Raw genomic sequence first — 17,695 nt, 5'->3', positions numbered from 1 at the left:
GAGGAAAGGCTGAGGGCCTTGAGGCTGTTCTCATTAGAGAGCAGAAGGTTGAGAGGTGACTTAATAGAGACATAAAAGATAATCAGAGGGTTAGATAGGGTGGACAGGGAGAGCCTTTTTCCAAGTATGGGGAAGGCAAACATGAGGGGACACAACTTTAAAGTGAGGGGAGATAGGTACAAGACAGATGTCAGAGGTAGTTTCTTTATTCAGAGAGTAGTAAGGGCATGGAATGCTTTGCCTGCAACGGTCGTAGATTCGCCAAGTTTAAGTCATCATTGGACAGGCATATGGATGTACATGGAATAGTGTAGGTGGATTGGGCTTCAGATTAGTATGACAGGGCGGCGCAACAGAGGGCCGAAGGGCCTGGACTGCACTGTACTGTTCTATCTCTGCCTAACTACTCAACATGCTCTCCGCCCACCTCCTCCACTCCCCAACCTCTGTCTTCAGCAATAAATACCACCTTTTCCTAGCTACTACTAGTTCTGAGGAAGGGTCAATGGACTCGAAACATTAATTCAGCTTTCTCTCCACAGATGCTGCCAGACCTGCTGAGTTTCTCCAGCAATTCCAGTTTTTGATTCAGATCTGCAGCATCCACAATTCTTTGTTTTATTATAACTAATTATTTATCCTGTTCATCTATCTAATTTGTGGTGACTGACCTACTTTGGCTACCAGACACACAAGCAACGCCTTGATTTTTAAAAAAAAAAATCAACTTTGTCTACTTTGCTACCTTCCCCCACTCTCCTCCCTGACCTATAACCTTCATCCCCACACCCCACTCACCAATTGTACTCTATGCTACTTTCTCCCCACCCCCACCCTCCTCTCATTTATCTCTCCACCCTTCAGGCACTCTGTCTCTATTCCTGATGAAGGGCTTTTGCCCAAAACATCGATTTTCCTGCTCCGCGGATGCTGCCTGAATTGCTGTGCTTTTCCAGTACCACTCTAATCCAGAATCTGGTTTCCAGCATCTAGCATCTGCAGTCATTGTTTTTACCCTGAATCCATTGTTTTTACCTATAATTTGACCTTCCCTACCTTACTGGTGTCCAGGAAGGCAGTTCAAGAAGGCAGCTCACCATCACCTTCTGCAGGGCATCAGGAATGGGCATCAAATGCTGGCATAGTCAAAGAAACCCACATTGCACAAATGAATAAAAGACACTCGTTCAGCCCCACAAAACTCCAAGTCATCTGTGTTCCTCTAATTCTGGCCTATTGTGCATTCCCAATGTCAATCATCTCACATCGGTGGCCCGATTTTCACTTGCCTGCCTCAACTCTGTAATTTACTCCCTCCCTGCTGCTCTCTGCCTTATCTTGTTTTCCACCTCAAAGACTCTCCTTAAGACTTACTGCAAAAATCACAGAATTGTTATAGCACAGAAGGTGGCCATTCTGCCATTGTGTCAGCACCAGCTCTTCAAATGCACATCATTACCTACTTCTTTGACCAAACTTTTGGCCATCTGCCCTAATATAACCTTATATGCCTCAGTGTCAAATTTTGCCTCATAGCACTTCCCTGAGTAATTTTGGGCTGTTTAGGATGTAGCTCACTGAGCTGGAAGGTTCATTTTCAGACATTTCATCAGCATACTAGGTAACATCTTCAGCAAGCCTCCGGACAAAGTGCTGGTGGTACGATCTGCTTTCTCCTTATATGTTTCAGATCCTGTGGGTTGGTGATGTCATTTCCTCTGGTGACATCATTTCTTATGGTGATGTCATTTCCTGTTCTTTTTCTCAGTGGGTGGGAAATGCGATCCAAGTCAATATGTTTGTTGATAGGGTTCTGGTTGGAATGCCATGTGTGTCTCTGTTTGGCTTGTCCTAGTCAAAGTGGTGTCCTTCCTTACCTGTATGTAAGGATACTAGTGAGAGAGGGCCATGTTGTTTTGTGGTGAGTTGGTGTTCATGCATCCTAGTTGCTAGTTTTCTGCCTGTTTGTCCAATGTAGTGTTTGTTACAGTTCTTGCAAAGTATTTTATAAATGACATTAGTTTTGCATGTTGTCTGTATAGGGTCTTTCAAGTTCATTAGCTGCGGTTATAGTGGATTGGTGGGTTTGTGGGCTACCATGATGCCAAGGGGTCTGAGTAGCCTGGCAGTCATTTCCAAAATGTCTTTGATGTAGGGGAGAGTGGCTAGGGTTTCTGGACGTGTTTTGTCTGCTTGTTTGGGTTTGTAGCTGAGAAACTGGCGGACTGTGTTAATTGGGTACCCTTCCTTTTTGAATACACAGTATAGGTGATTTTCCTCTGCTCCTTGTAGTTCCTCTGTGCTGCAGTATGTGGTGATTCATTGGAATAATTTTCTGATGCAGCTCTGTTTGTGGATATTAGGATGATTGCTTCTGTAGTTCAATATTTGGTCCGGATGTGTTGTTTTCCTGTAGATGCTGGTTTGAAGTTCTCTTTTGGCTGTTCGCTCTACTGTGACATCTAGGAATAGCAGCTTGTTGTTGTTTTTCCTCCTCTTTAGTGAATTTTATGCCAGTAAGGGGATTATTGATGATCTTTGAAGGTTTCCTCTAATTTGTTTCCTTTAGTGATGACAAAGGTGTCATCCACGTAACAGACCCAAAGTTTGGTTTGGATGGTTGGCAGAACTATTTGAGTCTCTGCATTACTGCCTCTGCTAAGAACCCTGATATCAGAGATCCCATGGGTGTTCCATTGGTTTGTCTGTAGGTTTTGTTGTTGAAGGTGAAGTGGGTGGTAAGGCATAGGTTCACTAGCTTGACGATACTATCCTTGCTGATGGAGTTAGTGTTGTTTGGTGTATGTGTCTTTGGGTCTTCTAATAGTGTAGTCAGTGTATCCTTGGCCAGGTTGATGTTGATTGATGTGAACAGGGCTGTTACATCAAAGAAGACCATTATTTCATCCTCTTCTATCTTAGCGTCTTTGATGGTCTTCAGGAATTCTTGGGTGGAGTTTTGTTGCTGTTTTATTACATTAAAAATGAATATTATCTGACTTGTTGTGTATGTTAGAGATGTGAGAGCCAAGTGGCCGGTCTTGCTTCGAATTCCTATGTTATAGCGTACAAACAATGGAGAGAGGTGGGACAGCAGTCAGCTAGTATTCAGAAAATCTCAGGAGGAGGCCTTTCTGCATCTTGTGCCTATCACCTCCTTGTATGAGCTGTACAATTAGTCCTCCGCTTTGTAATTTGACCTAGTCAGTGGGCAGGCAGTGCAGTGTTGAAGCTTTACCTGACAACCACTGTATTAAAGTGCTTTGTTGCCATGGAGGTTCTCTGTTTATTCAGTTGCTAGAGCTTAATAAAATAGCAGATCAATTACACATGTCCACCTGAGAACCCTATAATCTACAAAGCATTTTAAGTGCTAAGGTTTACTCCATGCCCGTAATTGCCTTTTGTATTTATTCTTGGGGAGAACCAGAGCCCACACTCTTCATGTCCAGAGATAAGAAGGCTGCCAGCTAGCCAAGGCTGGCATAGCTAGTTTTCTTCTTCTGGGTTGTTGCTGGTATCAAAGACGTTTTTTTATGTCTTGGACACTCCCAGACAAACTTGGAGAGTTGGCACCCTTAGCACTAAGGTCACTATTTTATGAGCGATGCTGTTTTTTCTGTTGTTTTTAAAGGAGTGCTTCGGGTCTGGACTCATGGGGCATAACTTGCAGCGAGCCTCAAGTTAAAGTTAGAAAATTCCCTAAGTCCTCAGAACACATTTTAACCCAAACATCCTCAGTAACGAAAGTCAGAACGATGATGTTTTGGGTCTTTTGTGATAAAGCGCTGTCCATTGGAATTGGTAGGGGAGTGAAAATCAAAGTTTATCTTATTTACCTTGTACCAGTCTGGTAGTTGCCCAGTAATGATGCTGGAGTTAGAGATTAATTGCAACAAGTAATCTCTATCAATTAGTCCACAACAGACCCAGAATGAAGGGAAATCCTAGTGGTGGACAGCCAAAATGTCACGTTCTGAAAAAAATCAATTGCAATTTGCATTTCATTGAATCAGTACTAGCTGCTTCCACTGTCACCTGAGAGGATTTCTTCATTAGGTTGACCACTCATTCAGTAAAAGTTTGATTCTGCAAATAAATTAACACCAATCCCACTCCTCACCCCACACCCTCCGTCCATCCCATTCACAAGCAGTTCTACTGTTCTGTGCTCACAATGTTGGGAATCCTGGTTGTACAAGATTTCCACTACAATGACATTGGCTATGTGCTCCTGTTCAATGACAGCAAATTGCTGGTCAGGAAAACTCTTTCAATATTGGGTTTAGCAAAGCCTTAAAAGACCCAAAACAAAGATGTGGCTTTCATTAATGAGCATGATTAGGTTAAAATGTGCTCTGAGGACTTAGAAAATTTCCTAAGTCTAACTGGAGGTTCACTGCAAGTTATGCCCCATGAGTGTAGACCCAAAGGACTCATTAAAAAACAACAGAAAAAACAGCGTCGCTCATAACATAGTGACCTCAGTGCTAAGGGTGCCAACTCTCCAGGTTTGTCTGGAAGTGCCCAAGACATAAAAAAAGTTTTTGATACCAGCAGCAACCCAGAAGAAGAAAGCTAGCTATGCCAGCCTTGGCTAGCTGGCAGCCTTCTTATCTCTGGACATGAAGATTGTGGGCTCTGGTTCTTCCCAAGAACAAATACAAAAGGCAGTTACAGGCACGGAGTAAACCTTAGCATTTAAAATGCTTTGTTCATTATAGGGTTCTCAGGTGGACATAAAAGACCTCTTGACCCTACTTTGAAGAAGAACAGGAGAATTATTTTCCATATCTTCAAAAGATACTTATCCTACAGCCAACAGTTTATCTGGTCATTATCATGTTTGAGTTTGAGAGAGATTACTGTGAACCTAATTCTCTGCCATGTTTCCTACATTACAACAGTGACTCCACTTTTAAAGAACCTCACTAGCTATAAAGCACATTCATGACAGTGAAATGTGCCATTGAAATGCAACACTTTCTTTGTCTCCATTGCTTTAGGAGGAAATATTGAGGTTTTAGGGAAGGTAGAATGCAAATTTCCTGGCATATATTTTGAAATAGTAAGTGACAGTAGCTTATTTTTATCCATATGAGGAAATGCCAAGTGCTGTCAAGACCGTGTTCATTGTACTTGGGAGGGTCCGAAGAGGTGCCTTGTTGAAACACTACAGTACCTTTGGTGTTGGTGCACACAAAGTGCTGTTAGCAAGGGAATTCTGGGATTTCAATCCAGCAAAGTGAAGATGATGATGTATCTCCAAGTCAGGGTGATCTGCAACTTTGAGGGATACTTGCAGTTGGTGGTGTTCCTACTATATGCGTTATGTAAGTGAAATAACCTAGCTAGTACCTCAGCGTAAACAGCTGATGACATGACACACCTTTGATCAAACCGGTCAAAGGAAAGATAAGATGTCGAAGTATGGACAGGAGACGTGATTCATTACAGGAACACTAAATCAAGAATAAGCAAAAGAGGGAGTGAGATTAAATGAACAAAGTACGGTTTTGATGAAGTAACAGGAGGAGAAATCACCTAGGATTAATGGGAAACAGCTGAAAAGGCAGGAGCTGAGATCGACCTTGCAACAGGGAACATGACCAATTAGAACACCAATAAGGAAATGGAGATGTCATTTTAGTTTGAAACATTCAGTGCCAATTGACAGATGTTGGTATGTTAATTGAAAAAGCCCAGAGAAATCTTATTAACAGCAGGCAGTTCAGACTAAAGGCACAGGAAATGAAAAACTACAGACAGTTTTGTGTGTGAGACCCACACAGGAGATAGAGGTATATGTTCATGGCACTGCTGTAGGACTGAAGGGGTGCTGCACTGTCAGAAGCGTCATCCTTCAGATGAGGTATTAAACAGCAGTCCCCACCACCCTCACCTCTGTATAATGAAAGGTGCCACTGCATTAATTCAAAGAAGAACATTTCAGTTCTCTTCAACTACCCTGATCAATATCTGTTGTTCAATGAACATGACTACGAATAATTATCTGGTCATTAACAAATTGCTATTTGCGGGACCTTGCGTCTGAATTGGCTGCTGCCTTTCCTACATTGCAACAATGACTACATTTTAATAAAACAACCTCACTGGCTGAAAAGGGTTTGGGGCATCTCATGTATTGAAGTTCCTGCCATTTGCAACATTGATCAAATGCTGAATGGATCACCATTGTTTTAGCTGTGCACTTGACTCCCATTCCCAGGAAAGGACCCCACTGTTCTATTGGGACCTCTCTAGTACGTACCCCAGCTCCAGTACGTACCCTGTAGCCTCTGGAGCTGAAGCCTCACTGTGTGGTTGTACCGATCAGCAGTGGAGTTAGCCCAGACTCTACAGCTGGGGGAGAAGGGGAAAGAATTGAGTGTCCTGCTCAGGGCTTGACTCAGGTTCAAGGGAAGCAGGAGGAAGTGTCTGAATTAGTTTGGGTACTACAGCATCTCCTAATCCGACTGCAGTCATCTGAGGGAGGTCACTCCCCAACAAAAACAAAGCTCGCTGCTGTCAGGGCTATCAATCTGCATCAGAGCAGCTCTCGCTGAGATAGTAAGAGAGAGAAAGGGAAATGAGAAAGGCCACATTACCGGAATGAAAAATAAATGGACAGAGCACCGGATAAACATCAAGATCGACACAAACAAAAACACTTGCAATTCAACAGCCTTCAGGCCTTTAACACAAAGGAATATTTCACTGATTTAAATCACAATGAGACCAAATAAAACAGTGACCGTGTCTATAAAAATACTTTTCTTATCTTGCTGCTGTTTCACAAATTCATTTTATAACTGAGACAAGTCATCTTTTATGACCAAGCATTTATCTTCTTTCCTGGAAAGGTCACTGCTCATCCATTCAACTCTCCCCTCGAGCTTTTCACAAAGCTGTTGATTTCTACAGACCCCAATATAACATGGTGATTAGTGTGGAGTTCAAACGCACAGCGCTGGAAGTCAGTGTTGTTTACAAACAGTGTTTGTGACAAAATGGTGGCTTGCACGTGTGTCACAATTCTAAGTAGTGTTAATGAATAATACTAGAATGAAAAATTTAATTCATATCACTGATAAAAGGGCATGAAAAGAGAGGGCTTATCATTCACTCACATCATACAGACGCACTTCAGTTAACCATTTCAGTACCATGTTGCATATGGATCGTCGTCGAAAAGTCTGGTGGTGGAAAAGCACAGCTGGTCAGGCAGTATCTGAGGAGCAGGAGAGTCAACATTTCGAGCAAAAGCCCTTCATCAGGGGATGAAACTGTCAGGGGGTGATGGTGATAGGTCGGAGTGGAGGATAGAGCGGATAGATGGGAAGGAAGATGGACAGGAGGAACAGTTCAAGGGGGCGGAGCTGAGTTGGTAGGTTAGATCTGGGATAAGGAGAGGGGAGGGGAAATGAGGAAACTGGTGAAATCCACATTGACCCTGTGTGGTTGGAAGATCCCAAGGCAGAAGATGAGGCATTCTTCCTCCAGGCATTGGGAGGCTAGAGGTTGGCAATGGAGGAGGCCTAGGACTTGCATGTCCTTGACGGAGTGGAAGGGGGAGTTGAAATGTTCGGCCACAGGTCAATGGATTGTTTAGTGCATGTGTCCCAGAGATGTCCTCTGAAACATTCCATAAGTTGGCGTCCCGTCTTCCCAATGTAGAGGAGACCACATCAAAAGCAACAGACACAGGAGATGACATGTGGAGGTACAGATACATTTCTGTCGGATGTGGAAGGATCCTTTGGGGCCTCGTATGGAGGTGATGGGGGAGGTGTCGGCACAGGTTTTGCACTTCTTGCGATGGGAGGGGAAGGTGCTGGGAGAGGAGGATGGGTTGGTGTGGGGTGTGGACCTAACAAGGAAGTCGCGGAGGGAATGGTCTCTGCAGAACTTAGATGGGGGTGGGGAGAGAAATAGATCTCTGGTGGTGGCATCTGTTTGTAGGTGGTGGAAAGGGGGGAGGATGGTGCATTGTATCTGGAGGTTGGTGGGGTGGAAGATGAGGATCGTGGCTGGTGAGGGAGGGGGACCTTGTTGCAATTGGAGGGTAAGGGTTCAAGATGGAGGTGCAGAAAATGGAGGAGATGTGCTGTAGGGCATTGTTGACCAATTGGGAGGGGAAATTGTGGTCCTTGAAGAAGGAGGAAATCTGGGATGTTCTGTGGTGAAATTGGTCCTCCTGGGAGCAGATGCAGCAGAGGTGGAGGAGTTGGGAATAAGAAAGCAGGGCGGGAGGAAGTCTAGTCCAGGTAGCTGTGGGAGACAGTGGGTTTGAAGTAGATGTCCATGTTGAGTCAGTCACCAGAAATGGAGATGGAGATGGAGAGGTCCAGGAAGGGGAGGATGGTGTCCGAGATGGACTTGAGGTCAGGTGGAAGGTGTTTGTGAAGCTGATAAACTGTTCAACCTCGTCATGGGAGCATGAGGTGGCACCAATACAGTCATCGATGTAGCAGAGGGAAAGCTGGGGAATGGTACCGGTGTAGCCGTGGAACCTGGACTGGTCCACATACCCGACAAAGAGGCAGGTATAGCTGGGGCCCATACAGGTGCCCATGGCTACTACTTTGGTCTGGAAGAAGTGGAAGGATTTGAAGGAGAAATTGTTGAGGGCGAGGAGTAGTTCAGCAAATCAAATGAGTGGTAGAATTAGTCCTCCTGGGAGCAGATGCGGCGGAGGGTGGGATTGGTTTTCCTGGGAGCAATTTCCCCTCCCACATGGTCAATGATGCCCTCCAGTGCATCTCCTCCACTTCACACACCTTCACCCTTGAACCCCACCCCTCCAGTCGCAACAGGAATAAAACCTCCCTGGTCCTCACTTTCCACCCCACCAACACCGCATCATCCTCCGCCATTTCCGCCACCTGCAAACAGACCCCACCACCAGGGATATATTTCCCTCCTCACCCCCATCCGTGTTCTGCAGAGACCATTCCCTCCACAACTTCCTTGTTAGGACCACGCCCTCCCACCAACCCACCCTCCACTCCTGGCACCTTCCCCTCCCACTGCAAGAAGTGCAAAACCTGTGCCTATATATCTCTCCCATCACCTCCATACAAGGCTCCAAAAGTCCGACAGAGATTTACCAGAACTTCCACACACATCAACTGTGTCCGTTGCTCTCGATGTGGTCTCCTCTACACTGGGGAGATGGGACGCCTACTTGAGGAACGTTCAGAGAACATCTCTGGGACACACGCACTAAATAACCCCACTGCTTGGTGGCTGAACACTTCAACTCCCCCTCCCACTCTTCCAAGGACATGCAAGACCTAGGCCTTCCCCACCACCACACTCTAGCCACCCAATGCCTCATCTTCCACCTTGGGATCCTCCAACCACATGGGATCAATGTGGATTTCCCCAGTTTCCTCACTCCCCCTCCCCCTCACCATATCTCAGATCCAACTCTCCAACTCAGCATCGCCCCCTTGAACTGTTCCATCTGTCCATCTTCCTTCTCACCAATCCACTCCACCCTCCACTCTGACCTTCTCACCTTCATCTACCTATCACATTCCCAGCTACCTTCCCCCCAGCCCCACTCATTTATCTCTCAGCCCCCTTGGGCCACCCACCATTCCTGAAGAAAGGCTCATACTCGAAATATTGACTCTCCTGCTCCTCGGATGTTGCCGGACCTGCTGTGCCTTTCCAGCACCACAGTTTCAACTCTGATCTCCAGCATCTGCAGTCCTCACTTTCTCCTCCATATGAATTGTGCTGTCAGGAATAAAACAGCAGCATTGGTATATCACAAGTGGTTTGAGTCTTTTTGCACATAAGTTCCTCAGAGCATCTCACTCACCTGTACCACAAAATCCTGCAGGATCAGAATCTCAATAATGAATGGACCCAGGCTCATATCGATCTGCAGCAAGACATTAAGCTAAAGAGCAGCACATCATATTCCATCAGTGGAACTGAATCACACTGTATCGACTAACTTTGTACAAGATAAAAAAAATCACACACTCCAAAGTGTTGTGTTGTTCTGGACAGTGATCCACCGTGGAATGGACATGGTCTGGAGCACTGGGATGTGTTGTCATATGGAACTGAAGTGACTTTTAATTAGAAGAGCATATTACAATGATCCATGTTGGGAATTAATCAATAGGATACAAAGATGTAAAGCTGGTTGGAAAATTAATTTTGGGACAAAAAAAGATACAGTACCAGTGACAACAATGCGGAGTTCGCAGACCTGACAGAAACATCGCAGGGATAGTTAGACGATTCCTGCTACTTTGAACATCTATTAATGATTCAGATTGAGAGATGATGAGGGGATAGTTAAGGCAAGTAACTTTGATGCTTTCAGAAGGAACACAATCAATACAGGACAGAAAGGAATTCAAAAGGTAGATTAAAGACTGAGATGAGCTAGAAAGAATGCAAGGTGAGACTTGAGGGTAAACAAGAAGATATTAATAAACTCGTGGGATGATCAGGTATGAAAGCGTGTTTATGTTATGGAGCTGCTAATTCAGAACCTGGGCTAGTAATCCCAATCCAGGAATTTGTAACTCATTATATCAACTGAGGAACTTCAATTCAGCTAATTAAGCAAGTTTGCAATAAATAGCAGGTGTCAGGAGTGATGAACAATTGAATTGCTGGACTATTGTAAAAATCTTGCCCTGGCCTAGATGTAATTCCAGACCCACAGTTATCTGGCAGATTCTTAACAAGCAAGCCAGTCAGTTGCCAAGGGATGGGTCATCATCACCTGATTAAGATCAATTAAGGATTTGTAATAAATGCTAGCTTTGCAAATGGGTTTCACATCTTTGTGAATGAATTAATTAATTTCATGTGTTTTTTTATTCTTTTATGGGATGTGGGTTTTGTTAGCTGGGACCCACTTGTGGTGCAATGGTAGTGTCCCTTACCCTAGACAAAGAGACCAGGGTTCAATTTCCACTTGCTCCAATGGTGCGTAATAACATCTCTGAACCAGTTGGTAGAAAAATAGGTTAATTATAAATGGATGCTGCTGGTGAAAAGGCTCTTGTGGCACAATGGTAGTATCCCTGCCTCTGGATTAAGAGACCTAAGTTCAAGTCTCACATATTCAGATGTGTGTAGTAATATCTCTGAACAGCTTGATTAGGAAAATATATAGATCTTCCTTTCGTCCAAAGGTTCTTCAAAGAAACCATTCACCTTTACACACTGATTGCTGGTGTGGGTCTCCTGTGATGTGGTGGTCATGTCCCTACCTCTGAACACACTGGGCTTGAGTCCCTCCTGCTCCCAAGATGTGTCATAACATCCCTGCACGGGTTGATTACAATGATATCTGGGTGTTGTTGGCAAGGTCAGCATTATTTTGCCCATCCCGAACTGCCCTTGGACTGGATGGCTTGCTCAGCTATTTCAGAGGGCAGTTAAGAATCAATCACATTGCTGTGGTCTGGAGTCACTTGTAAGTCAGACCAGGTAAAGATAGCAGATTTCCTTTCCTAAAGAACATGAATAAACTGCATTGGTTTTTGAAACATTTAATGTTTGATTCATGGTTTCTTACTAAAATAAGATCTATATATTACAGATCCATTATTTGAATTAAAAAGACTTTCTTTTCAGTGAAATATTAAAAAACCTCTTCATCCAGAGAGTGGTGACATTGTGAATCACAAAATCATTATGGTGCAGGAGGAGGTCATTGGTCCTGTGTGCTCTATATCTAAGGCCAATCTCTTACAGTTTCCCCACATCTCCACAGATCATTTCTACCCAAATAATCTTCAAATGGCCTCTTGAATGCCTCAATTGAATCTGCCTGCACCATATTTTCAGGCAGTACCTTCCAAACCAAAAGATAAAGTCATGATAGTCTGACAGGACCACAGAGCTGCTCTCTCAGTACAGAGAGTTGACCGACGGTCCTTTAACCTGACAGTCTCAGACAAGGGGAGAGATTGAGGAGGAGAACCCTTCATGGTGACTTAACTAGTGTGGGAATTTAACTTGCGCTGTTGGTATTACCCTGTATTGTAAATCAGCTGGTCAGGCAGCATCCGAGGAGCAGGAAAATGACATTTCGGGCAAAAGCCCTTCCTGATGTCGATTTTCTTGCTCGTCAGATGCTGCCTGACCTGCTGTGCTTTTCTAGCACCACTCTATTCTAGACTCTGATTTCCAGCATCTGTAGTCCTCACTTTTGCCTTGTAAATCAGCTGTCCAGCCAACTGAGCTAACCAACCAAAATACTATTTCCTGTGTGCAAAATGTTTTTTCTTGCCTTGCTTGTTCATGAAAATGAAGTTCATTGCTATCTTCAATTGTAATAGTGTGAGGTGAACAGCTTTCTTTATTCAGTCACAGAATGAGGGTATCAGTGGCTAAGCCAGTATTTATTGCTTCTCTCTAATTGCCCAGACGGCAGTTAAGCATCCAAATTGCTGTGGGTCTGGAGTCACATATAGGCCAGAACAGGTAAGGATGACAGTTTGCTGCCCTAAAGGGCTGGAGCGAACCAGAGGGGTTTTGATTAGATTAGATTAGATTACTTACAGTGTGGAAACAGGCCCTTCGGCCCAACAAGTCCACACCGACCCGCCGAAGCGTAACCCACCCATACCCCTACATTTACCCCTTACCTAACACTACGGGCAATTTAGCATGGCCAATTCACCTGACCTGCACATCTTTGTGACTGTGGGAGGAAACCGGAGCACCCGGAGGAAACCCACGCAGACACGGGGAGAACGTGCAAACTCCACGCAGTCAGTCGCCTGAGGCGGGAATTGAACCCGGGTCTCTGACACTGCGAGGCAGCAGTGCTAACCACTGTACCACCGTGCCGCCCACATGCCTGACAATGAGGTCATGATCATCATCATCATGATTTTTCTGAACTGAATTTTAATTCCAATTCTATCATCTGTCTTGGTAGGATTTGAACCTGAGTCTCTAGAACATCATGTAGATTAATAGACCTGATGATAATACCACTGGGCCATTCCCTCTCTTAGTGTTCGGATGCATTTGAACAGAATCGAACCAAACAAATGAGCGAGAAGGGAATTAAGGGTATGCTGGCGAGGTTAGATAAAGAGGTGTGAAAAAGCAGTCCAGAGACATGAGTGCTGACACATCTGTGACGGGTCGAATAGCCCTTGTGCTGTAACTGGAAGTGTTGCTCGGGTAAAGTCATGGGGATATTTTGAATAACTTTGAGGAAAGGCGATTGCTAGCGAACCGAGTACTGGGTGTGATCGCTATTTTGAGCTGGGTGGTTTGTCCCTCTGCGGCTACTGGCGCTGTGGAATGTATCACTGGTTAAAGGAACAAAGTAGCGGAGCTGAGATACAGTGATCGGCCGGAGCTCAGACCACTGGCAGCGAGAGCAACTCCAGCCCTCTGCTTCATTCCCAGGCCCCTTCCCCCCCCCCCCAGTCAGTCAGGACTGACCTCCCACATTCTTTAATCATCGGGAAAAGCGTAAGTATCATTTTGAAATCTTGATGGGGGAATGTGTTTATTTATTAAAGGCAAAATTACCCCGACGCTGGAAATCTGAAACAAAGTTCAGCTCTAAGAAGTGTCATTATCAGACTCGATTTGGAGGTGCAGGCGTGGAGAAAGTTTAAAAATCACCCAACACCCGGTGATAGTCCAACAGGTTTGTTTGGAAGCACTAGCTTTCGAGGCGCTGCCTCTTCATCACAACCTCTTCTCCACGTCCACCTGCTGAAGGAGCGGTGCTCAGAAAGTTAGTGCTTCCAAACAAACCTGTTGGACTATAACCTGGTGTTGTGAGATTTTTAACATTTATCAAATTAGATTAGATTACAGTGTGGAAACAGGCCCTTCGGCCCAACAAGTCCACACCGACCCGCCGAAGCGCAAACCACCCATATATTTACCCCTTGCCTAACACCACGGGCAATTTAGCATGGCCAATTCACCTGACCTGCACATCTTTGTGACTGTGGGAGGAAACCGGAGCACCCGGAGGAAACCCACGCAGACACGGGGAGAATGTGCAAACTCCACACATTCGCCTGAGGCGGGAATTGAACCCAGGTCTCTGGCGCTGCGAGGCAGCAGTGCTAACCACTGTGCCACCGTGCCGCCCATAGATTTGATACGTTAATTCCGTTTCTCTCTTCACCTATACTGCCAGACTTGCTGTATAATACACTCCTGTTTCTGATTAATGATCAGAATAGTAAGAGCATAATGTCATATGATAGGGTTTGACCTCAAAACCAAACAACTGTCCTGTTTTTCTTGGTATTTCTCAATGTTCCTGCATGTGTTGCAATACTGCTCTTTTCAAAATTCTTTATTCAACTCCTATGTGTGTCTCATACAGCTTAAGCACAGTTTGGCCTGTCTGGGTTTTGAACTTCTCACTATAGTTTTTAAATTATTTATCTCTCCTCTATCAGTCATTTCCTCCAGCCCTAAAGTCTTTAGGACCTTCTCAGCCCTGAGTGTCCCAGTGTTAACCTCAGCACTACCAGTGGATGGATCTTTCACTACTGTTGACCTTGACTTCTTGGGCTTCCCTTTCTGAACTTCTATCTGTTCCCTAATGTGTTCCTTCAAGCCTACCTCTTCAACCAAAGCCTGTCCTAAGTTTCACAGATGTGTTACAATGCAAAAGGAAGTCATTTGGCCTGTTGGGTCTTCTCTGGTTTGTCAAATGAGCATTGTTACCTAGCACCAATCTCCTGCTTTTTTCCCATACCTTTGCATTTGAATTTATCCCTCTTGAGTGCCTTGACTGAATGCCAACACTTATTTCCCATCCCTAATTGCCCTTCAATGCGATCAGCCACCTTCTTGAACCACCACGGTTCATGTCATGTTAGGGAGGGAGTTCCAGGGTTTTGACCCAGTGATAGCAATGGACCCAGTGATATAATTCCCAAATCAGGATTGGCTGTCACTTGGAAGAGGAGATCACAAGTGGATCGTGCTGTTATGCATCTGTGTCCTAATATCTCCTCGTGTGGCACTGTCACATTTAGATCACTAGTTCTTCCTGTGAAGCACCTTGGGATTTCATATTGAAGGAAGTCCTCATTTAAAGTTGCAGGCATGTTCCTGAAAGTCGTTATTTTTAGGGGGAAACATTACCCTAAAACTCCAGTTGCATTCTCTAGCAGTTGCCTTTTATCAGAAGAAAATAAAAGATTTTTAAACATTAAACCCTCTCCCTAAGCTGAAACAATTTATTTTGCTAAAGACCTGCATTCTTGAATGATTTTAAAAAATCTTCTAAAGTTTAAAACATGAGAGAAAGTTTGTATCTTGTTAGGTTTCAGTAGTTTCCCTTTACCAGCCAATCTGTGTGAACCAGCACCTCCCTCCTCATCCAGGTTGCTGTGGACCATCCCTGGCTTCTCAGTCCTCTGAGTCACAGCTGTTTTATGGTGTGCAGACTTGGGCATGTGTGGTGTAGTAGTAGTATTCCTATCTCTGGCCTAGAAAGCCCAGGTTCAAGTCCAATTTGCTCCAGAGGTATTTTCTAACATCGACAGAGTGGTGCTGGAAAAGCACAGCAAGTCAGGCAGCATCCGAGGAGCAGGAGAGTGACATTTCGGACAAAAGCCCTTCATCAGGAATTAGGCTGGGAGCCAAGGCGGAAGATGAGACGTTCTTCTACCCAATGCCTGGAGGAAGAACACCTCACCTTACCCCTCGGGACCTTCCAACCCCATGGCATCAGTGTGGATTTCACCAGTTTCCTTATTTCCCCCTCCCCCATCTTATCCCACTTCCAACCTTCAACTCGGCACTGCTCTCATGACCAGTCTTACCTGGCCATCTTCTTTCCCATCTATCTGCTCCACCTATCTCTGACCTATCACTATTACTCCCACCTCCATCCACCTATTGCACGTTCAGCTACCTTCCCCTCCCTCACCCCACCTTCCTCCTGTTTATCTCTCCAACCCTTAGGCTCCCATTCCTGATGAAGGGATTTTACCCAAAACATTGATGCTCCTGCTCCTCGGATGCTGCCTGATCTGCTGTGCTTTTCCAGCGCCACACTGTAGACTCTAATCTGCAGTCCTCACTTTCGCCTAGTATTTTCTAACATGTCAAATCAAGTTAATTAGAACTATCTATGGCAGCCTTGATAAAGAGATTAGATTGCATTTGAGTCAAAAGTTTATTTCAATTCGTTTAAGGAGGATTAAGGATTTTTTTTCAAGTAGTTTAAGATGTGAAGGTGCTGGTTTTGGACTGGGGTGGACAAGTCAGAAGTGATGTGACTCCAGGGTCTGATGAAGGAGCAGCCCTTGGAAAGTTGGTGATTTCAAATAAACCCATTGAACTATAAGCTGGTGTTGTGTGACTTTTGACCAAGTTGATTAAGGCTGTAATGAGGTTAGATACCAGAATGTGATCCTTGTTTCGAGAGAATGATATCTCTGGAACAAGCTTCCCTCTTGAGCAATGAATGCTAATCCACTAAACTCCTTCAAGCAAGAGCTGAAACCATCCATGATAGGAACAGCAATCACTTCTTACGAAATGTATTTTGAAACATGTTATTGAGGCCAATCGATCATTGAGTTAGTTTTGATTTGCCTAATTGGAGAAAATCTTCCTGATTGTTAAAATATATATTTTAAAGATTAACCCGGAGTCTGTGCTGTAGAGGATTGTGTGACTTTCAGATAGGTTAGGGAACATTGTTTAATGTTGATTTCAATAAAGTGCTGAATTTGTGCCACAGGCTGGAAGAGTCACGATTATCTTACAATCTGTCATTGCTTGCATGTTCAGTTATAAGGAGAAATATGTTTATGTTCTGTCTATGTTCAACACTAATCGATTTTTAGAAAATGTGGTGTTCGGTGATTCTGTTTCCTGCAGTTTAGCACTTCATATGTCTTGTTTGATCAACTACTTAATGATCCAGTGTTTAGTCAGTCTGCTCCTGTCACTTGCAATGCAGCAAACCCCAGCAGTTCTTCCTTGTATTTACATTTTTAATGGTGTAACTTGCAATGGTGTCTTTTCATTCTATATTTTGATGTGAAAATTATTCTTAAATGAATTAGAATTTCTACACTAGACCATCTTTAGTTTGGTGCATCACCTTTTTATTAAATTCAATACCACTGAAACTTAACCAAACTCTCCATTTGTAGAATTGCATTAATGTCTATTTCAAGCCGTAGCCAAGTAACATACTTAGCTTTGGATACTGCACTTCCTGTCAAAAGTACCAGATAACTAGTCTCCATATTTTACAAAATATACACAGCCAATCTTCTTTTTAGCTTCACTGAGTGTGAGGAACAGGTGTGCTTGTGCAGATATGCTAACAGTAGCAGGGACCGTGCCCCTCAAGTACACTCTCTCCAGCTCTACCAAAACCAAGCACTTTTAGTGGTAGTTGCATTGGTGCAGATTCAATGGGCCAAAGGGCTGCCTTTTGCCCTGAGTGAACCTCCGCAGAGATTCAAGAAAACAGCTCATCGCCGCCTTCTCGATGGGCTTCAGCCAGTGATTCCCACTTCCGATACCCAAATTTAATCTTTAAAGAAACCAGTTGGGTGAATTCTTCTGCACTTTTTGTTTTGTTTAAGCTTGTTAGCCAGAGGCTGCAGGGGGGATAGGGGAGGTACCAGCCGCCCTGGGGGTGCAGGGGGGAATGGGGGGGGAGGGGTTACCAGCTGCCCTGAGATTGTAG

The 17,695-nt window shown here is 44.4% G+C and overlaps 1 protein-coding gene across 4 annotated transcripts in view; it reads left to right on the top strand.

The window, feature by feature from the left end:
* LOC122563925 (aldehyde dehydrogenase family 3 member A2-like) overlaps positions 1-17,695 on the top strand; it is a 55,026-nt gene that overhangs the window by 5,927 nt on the left and 31,404 nt on the right. For 2 of the 4 annotated variants that reach the window (XM_043718176.1, XM_043718177.1), the window contains exon 1: positions 13,265-13,476. The exons of 1 other annotated variant lie outside the window; for it this stretch is intronic. The gene's annotated coding sequence lies outside the window, so the exon portion shown is untranslated. Of the gene's footprint in view, positions 1-13,092; positions 13,180-13,264; positions 13,477-17,695 lie in introns of those variants that run through there. One more of the 4 variants, XM_043718178.1, reaches the window with a different exon arrangement.

This window comes from Chiloscyllium plagiosum, chromosome 28 (genome assembly GCF_004010195.1).
Source record: "Chiloscyllium plagiosum isolate BGI_BamShark_2017 chromosome 28, ASM401019v2, whole genome shotgun sequence".
Taxonomy (NCBI): Eukaryota; Metazoa; Chordata; class Chondrichthyes; order Orectolobiformes; family Hemiscylliidae; genus Chiloscyllium; species Chiloscyllium plagiosum.
The sequence above is the reverse complement of the archived record's forward strand: the minus strand, read 5'-3'. Positions and strand labels throughout refer to the sequence as shown.